A 6,789-nucleotide genomic window follows, 5' to 3' on the forward strand; every position below is an offset into this window, starting at 1 on the left:
AGCAGGGTGGGCCATGTGACTCTTCCAGCCAACGCCCTGTGAGCAGCCACCGCTGACGTGGAGCGTTCCAGGGCCCCCTCTTCACTCTGGCACAGTGACTGTCACGTTTGAGGTGGGAGCTGTTCAACCAGTCACTACAGTGAGCAGAACACTCAGCTGACCCATGATCGACAGAGAACAGAAGCAAAAATTAAACCTTTGTGGTTTAAGCCAGAGACTGACAAGCTGCAACCCACAGGTGAAATGCGGCCTGTAGTCTGTTTTCTTGTTGCCCGTGAGCTAAAGATACTTGTTTTTTGTTTGTTTTTACATTTTTTAAGTGCAGTGAAGAAAAAGAGGCAAACAGAGAACATGAGTCAGAGTCCTGTGTGGCCTGCAAAGCCTAAAATATTTACTATCTGGCACTTAACAGAAAATGTTCCCCAATCCATTAGGACAGGGCCTTACCCAACAGGATTAGTGTCCTTATAAGAAGAGCGCTAGCTCTCTCTCTTTCCCAATGAACAGGCACCAAGGAAAGGCCGCGTGAGGACACAGCGAGAAGGCGGCCACTCACAAGCCGGGAAGAGAGGTCCGCTAGAAACTGAACTTACTGGCACCTGGATCTTGGACTTTCAGGCTCCAGAACTGTGAGCAAATAAATTTCTGTTGTTTAAGCCCCCAGTCCGTGCTATTTTGTTATGGCAGCCTGAGTAGACAATTACACTTAGCTTCCTAGGGAACATTCTTCCCCTTCCAAACTTCTCTTTGCAAACCTTCAAGTTCTTCCTCTGCCATCTCAATCCTTCCGAGGCTTGCCTGCAGCTAGCGCCCTGGTAGACAAACCCGCAATGATGGTTATTAACGTCACAGCCTCTAGCTGCGATATTTAATCAGGACCACTTCTGGATAACTCCCTAACTACAAAGAATGGTTTTAACAGTGGGCTTCCAACCATTAGGACAGTCAAGCAGAGGAATTCAACGTGGCTTTCACACAAGCCTTCTAGTGGACCTTAAACCCCTCCAAAAAGCAGCTGCCTTCTCACTTGTAGATGGTTTCAACCTTAAACTTCAGACTGCAGCAACCTTTTCACTTTCAACATCCAGGCAGGGAATAATTATTCTAGTACAGTGAACAAGGGAAATAATTATATTTAGAAATATCAGTCATTCATTATTGTGTTGTTTATTTGAAATCAGATTGTTATGTATCATGTGTTCATTTTTTTAGTGTTTACTGACACAATGTCTATTTGAAATATGGGAAAGACATATATTTCATTGGGAAAGACAGTACAGTTCTTCAGGGTAGGAATCATGCTGTGAACTCCTTTTAATATTCTGCTAAACAAAGGTTTAACGAAACCACTGTGTAATACACATACTCAACAAATGTGTGCTGGCTTACTGAATAACTGAAGCTGGAATTAAGTATCAGTAATGCATTGGGTTACAAGTAGCAAAACATTAAACTCACAGAATCTTAATAGGGATTTATTTTTCTTACAACAAATTATTCTTAAAAGTTGGTCAATTCTGGCTTTGGTTTAGCAGCTCAGAAATGCCATCAGAGACTCAGTCCTTCATCTACTTGGACCCTGTCATCCTTAGTGTGCTGGCTTTTGTTCTCATGCTTGTGCCTCATGATCAAAAGTGACCGCCACACACACACAGATGTCAGGCCCGCACTGAAGCACCTGTCAGAACTGTGTCCAGTGGCCACTGTCAGTTGCTAAGGAGGCTTGGAAGGTAAGTATCTCGTTTTTTAACCTAACAGTGATGGTTAAAGGTGAAGATGAACAGAAATAGGTGCTGAGTGAGCAATAACTGGAAGAAACTGCTTTGTGTTTGGAGACGGTGATTTTTGCAAAATTAATCTTTAATGCTAAAATGTAGGGAGTGATATTTGCACCTGATATCTTGGAGGTTTTCTACAAATTGATAATTCTGATTGAGAATTACTTCCTTTTCTCCGATTATAAAACTAGTGCATGTTTGACCTGCTTCTGGTTAAGATACAGAAAGTCGCAGCAGACCATTATTCCCACCGCAACAAGCAGAAAACGCCGGATGAATTGCAAAATATCTTTTAAAAATAACAATGGATACTGTGAATGAAGAAGGTCTAGAGGAACTGAATTCCAGAGTAGAAAGATCTCCTTGTTTCTTCTGTGAATGTAGGTCCACAGCTTTTTTCCTCCCTGAGGCATCTGACACGTGTGTGCGTGGGCTGAGAACTGGGCTCGCTCCTGCAGAGGAGCTCTGTCAAAACACGGAGCAACAGCAGGACTTTCGAGGGCTGCTGTGAAAGATTCAAGTCTGGGCTATTCCTAAATGCAAAGACAGTGTTCTGCTGCTGCTTTCTTCTCACGGCAGTTTTAATGAGTGCTTTGGTGGTGTGTGCGGTGCAAGCTGAGCTTGAAAGGCAGAACAAAGTTTCCTGCAGTCCTAGGGCACACAGAAGGCAAGATCACGCTCGAGAGAGGAACACACAGTAAACTAAGCACACATCTCACCCTTGAGACATTTGAAACCAGAGATGAATTGAGTCTACAAAATCTACAGTCTTTTCCCAGCTCAACTGTTGACTGAGAAAGGAAAGATCAAATCCTCTCCGGGGAAAACAGCATTTACTTCAATCTTCACACAACTTTCGTACACAATTTCTGGCATGTAAGAAAAAAATTACACTACTTTTTAAAAAAGGCAATAAAATGTGATATAATCAAGAGAAAAATAATCAAGAGAGGCAGACAAACAGATGACCCAGATGTTGTATTTTAACACACAAGGTTTTACAATGATTATTATAAACGTGTTAAAGAAACGAACGGGGAAAAGGTGAACAAAACTGATGAAAAGACAGAATTTCAGCAGGGAAATGGAATCTACCTACTTATCTATCCCAAAAGGACATTCTAAGCCTGTAACATTTGAAGAATTTATTGCATTTTACTAAGTTTAATAGCACAATCAAACATATGAGAAGACAGGATTAGTGAACGGAAAATCAGATCAATAGAAATTACCCAAACCTAAGCATACAGAGACAAAAAGAATTTAAAATCAGTATGTAAAAATGTGAAGAACACTTGTCAAATTATGTAACACTTCAACATGTAAAGTCCTAAAGGAGACAGAAAATGGGGCAAAAGCAATACTTGAATTTTCTAGATCTGATGAAAGACCTCAATCCACAAATTTTAGAATCTCAGTGCATCTCAAGCAAGAAAAATAAAAGAAGTCAAATTTAAACATCTCACATGCCAAATGCTGAAAACTAGAGATAGAGGGAAAAAATCTATAAAGTAGCCAGAGGGATAAAAAAACACATTAAGTTCAAAGGAACAACAATTAGACTGACAAACGTTTAAACAGAAACTCTGGAATCCAGGTGACAATGGAATGGATGACAATGAGGAATGGTGCCTGACAGTTTAAGGTGCTTCAGGGGAAGGAAGGAAGGAAGGAAGGAAGGAAGGGAAGGAGGGAAAGGAAAGATAGAAAGATAGAAAGATAGAAAGATAGGAAGGAAGGAAGGAAGGAAGGAAGGAAGGAAGGAAGGAAGGAAGGAAGGAAGGAAGGAAGGAAGGAAGAAAGAAAGGAAAAGAAAGAAAAGAAAGAAAGAGAACAAATGGACTCCTGCCAACCTGTAATTCTTAACCCTGTAAAGTTACCAATTAGAAATGAAGGCAAAATAGATATCTGAAAACAAAGATCTAGATAAATAATTTCCAGCAGAATTACAAATAAGAAGTACTAAAGAAAATTCTTCTGGCTGAAAGGAATTATCTGTGAAGGAAACAGAACTGCGGAAAGGAATGAAGAGGACTGGAAAGGCTAAATATGCAGCTAAATACAAAAGAGTATTGGCTATTTAAACCAGCAATACAGTAACAATGATGTGTAGGATTTAAAACCTATACAGAAGTACAATATATGACAATCTAAGTACAAAGGGCAGAAGGGAGTAAACAGAGCTATACTCTTGTTTCTTGTATTATTTGTGAAGAGCTAAAGTAAAATTTATGATAGATGCAAATAAATTAAGAATGCATATTGTAATTGCCAGGGTAATCACTAAAAATAAAATAAAAACTAAAAAATTTAGTAGAGGAGATAAAATGGAATGTTAAAATTTTTAATTAACCCAAAAGAAATCAAAAAAGGAAGAAAATATGAACAAAGAACAGACATGACCAACAGAAACTAAGTAAAAACACTTAAATCCAGTAATATCAATAATCTTAAAAATATAAATTGACTAAAAACTTTCACTGAAAGACAAAGACTGTTTTACTGGGTTAAAAATTAACACCCAACTTTATACTGTTTAAAAGAAACACACTTTCAATATAAAAAAAAATAATAAGTTGAAAATAAAAGGATGGAAAAAATATGCAGTGCACACATTGATCAAGAAAACAAAAATGCTGTTTGCTATATTAATATTAACAAAGTAAATTTTGAGGCAAAAATATTACTAGAGTAAAGGGAAACATTTCATAATGATAAAAAGGGAAATTTAACAGGAAAACATAACCATTTTTAATTTGAATGCACCTAATATAGCTTCAAAATATATAAACCAAATATTGAACGACCAAAAAGGAGCAGACAAATCCATCCTCACAGCTACAAGTTTTACCACAACTCTTAGTGTTTCGTGGTACCAGCAGACAAAAAAAAAAAAAAAATCAGTAGAAGCTCTCAGAAAACTAGAAACAGAAGGCAAACTCTTCAATATAATAAAGAGTGTCTATAAAAAATCTACAGCTGTCAGAATACTTAATACTGAATTATTTTCCCCCCTAAGTTTGGAGAACAGTCTAGAATTTTAACTGTCACTACTTCCTATTCAATACTGTTTAAGAGATCCCATCCAGGGCAAGAAGACAAGGAAAATAAACAGAACTGTACAAAGAATGGAAATAAAGTAGAATGATATTTGCAGATGAAATGATTATATATAGAGAAAATCCAAACAAATTTAATAAGTATCATATCTAATAAATGAGTTTACCAAGATCGCCAATATAAGGTTAATATGAAAATTAACTGTATTTCTACATACCAACAACAATTAGAAAATAAAATTAGAAAAACAATGTTTACAATAATATAAAAATTCTCAAGTACCTAGAAATAAATTCAATGAAATAGTTGTAAGACCTCAATGCTGAAAGCCATAAAATTTGCCAAGATATTTAAAAGGAACTAAATAAATGAGAGATATATCATTTCATGTACTGAAATATTCAATATTGTTAGAACTACAATGATCTCAAACTGATTTACAAATTCAGTTCCAATCAAAATCTCAGGTTTTTTCTAAAATTGATATCTTGATTGTAAATATATATGGAAAAGCAATGAACCTAGCAAGGCTGGACCAATCTTGATGACAAAGTTTGAAGATTTACATTACCAGATTTCAAGACTTAGCAAAAAACTACTAAAAAGTGTTTTATTTGCAGAAGGATATACATTTGATAAATTGAACAGAATAGAGTCCAAAAATAGATATGCATATACATGAGCACTTTATTTATGACAACAGCAATAAATACAGTTCACGAGGGAAATTCTGTAGAGAAATTAGATATCTATATGGAACAACAGAAGCAGCCGTATAAACTTTGATGGAGAACAGGCAAACTATTTAAAGCTTACACTAAAAGCAAATACTACGGAAAGGAATGAAGAGGACTGGAAAGGCTAAATATGCAGCTAAATACAAAAGAGTATTGGCTATTTAAACCAGCTGGGAACCCCAGTAGTTCCCAGCTGGGGGCTTTCCGGCCCCACGAGACCCTTGGCAGTGTTTTGGGTTGTCACAGTGAGGAGGAAGTGCTACCGGAACCTAGAGGCCATGATGCTGTCACACACGTTACAATGCACAGGGGAGCCCCCCACAACAAAGGATCAGCCAGCCCCAAGCGTCAGCCCTGCCAAGGGTGATTGCCCTGATCTAGAAGAGAAAACAGAATATTTTCACGCTTTGAAGTAGGCAATAAACTGTCAACAGATCATAAGAAGCTCTACTCATACAATTAATAAATGGGTATGTCTGATTGTGAAATAAAACCATTTTTTCTATCAAAGAAAAGGAAAAGGTAAGTTACACACTTGAAGAAGACACACATGACACGTTTATCCAACAAGGACTCTGGCAGGCAGACTCTAAAATGGTCCCTGTGATCCCCGACTCCCGGTATTCACACCTTTGTGTAATCCTCTCCCTGGAGTCTTGGTGGGACATGTGGCTTATTTCTAACCAATAAAATATGGCAAAGGTGATGAGATGTATGTGATTATGTGAATGTGACTATGTTCCATAAGCCTGCAGCATCCATCTCGTGAGGAGACACTCTCCCTTGCTGGCTTAGGAAACAAGCTGTTGTGCTCAGAAACCCCACATGGCAAGGGAGTAGGGGCAGCCTGCAGGCAATGGCCAGCCACAGCCTGACAGCCCAAGGAACCAAGTGCTGCTGACAGCCATTCCCCACTCGAGCCACAGATGAGACCGCAGCCCTGACCAACACCTTGATTGCAGCTCTGTGAGAGACTGAAGTGCGGGGCACAGCTCAGCCACTCTCAGGCTCTTTTAAAATTTCATTTGACAATACTTTTATTTCAGTCAGCATTTATTGACAAATATCTCACTCCAGCCAAACCGGCTATGTAATTTGAGGCCAGTATAAACTGAAAATGCAGTTATCTCTCTTTCAAAAATGAGTCAGATTTCAAGATGGCAACAGCTGCACGGGTCACATGCCCATGAAGTTGGCCCTGAACCCAGGGAAGG

This window comes from Vicugna pacos, chromosome 14 (assembly GCF_048564905.1).
Source record: "Vicugna pacos chromosome 14, VicPac4, whole genome shotgun sequence".
Lineage (NCBI taxonomy): Eukaryota > Metazoa > Chordata > Mammalia > Artiodactyla > Camelidae > Vicugna > Vicugna pacos.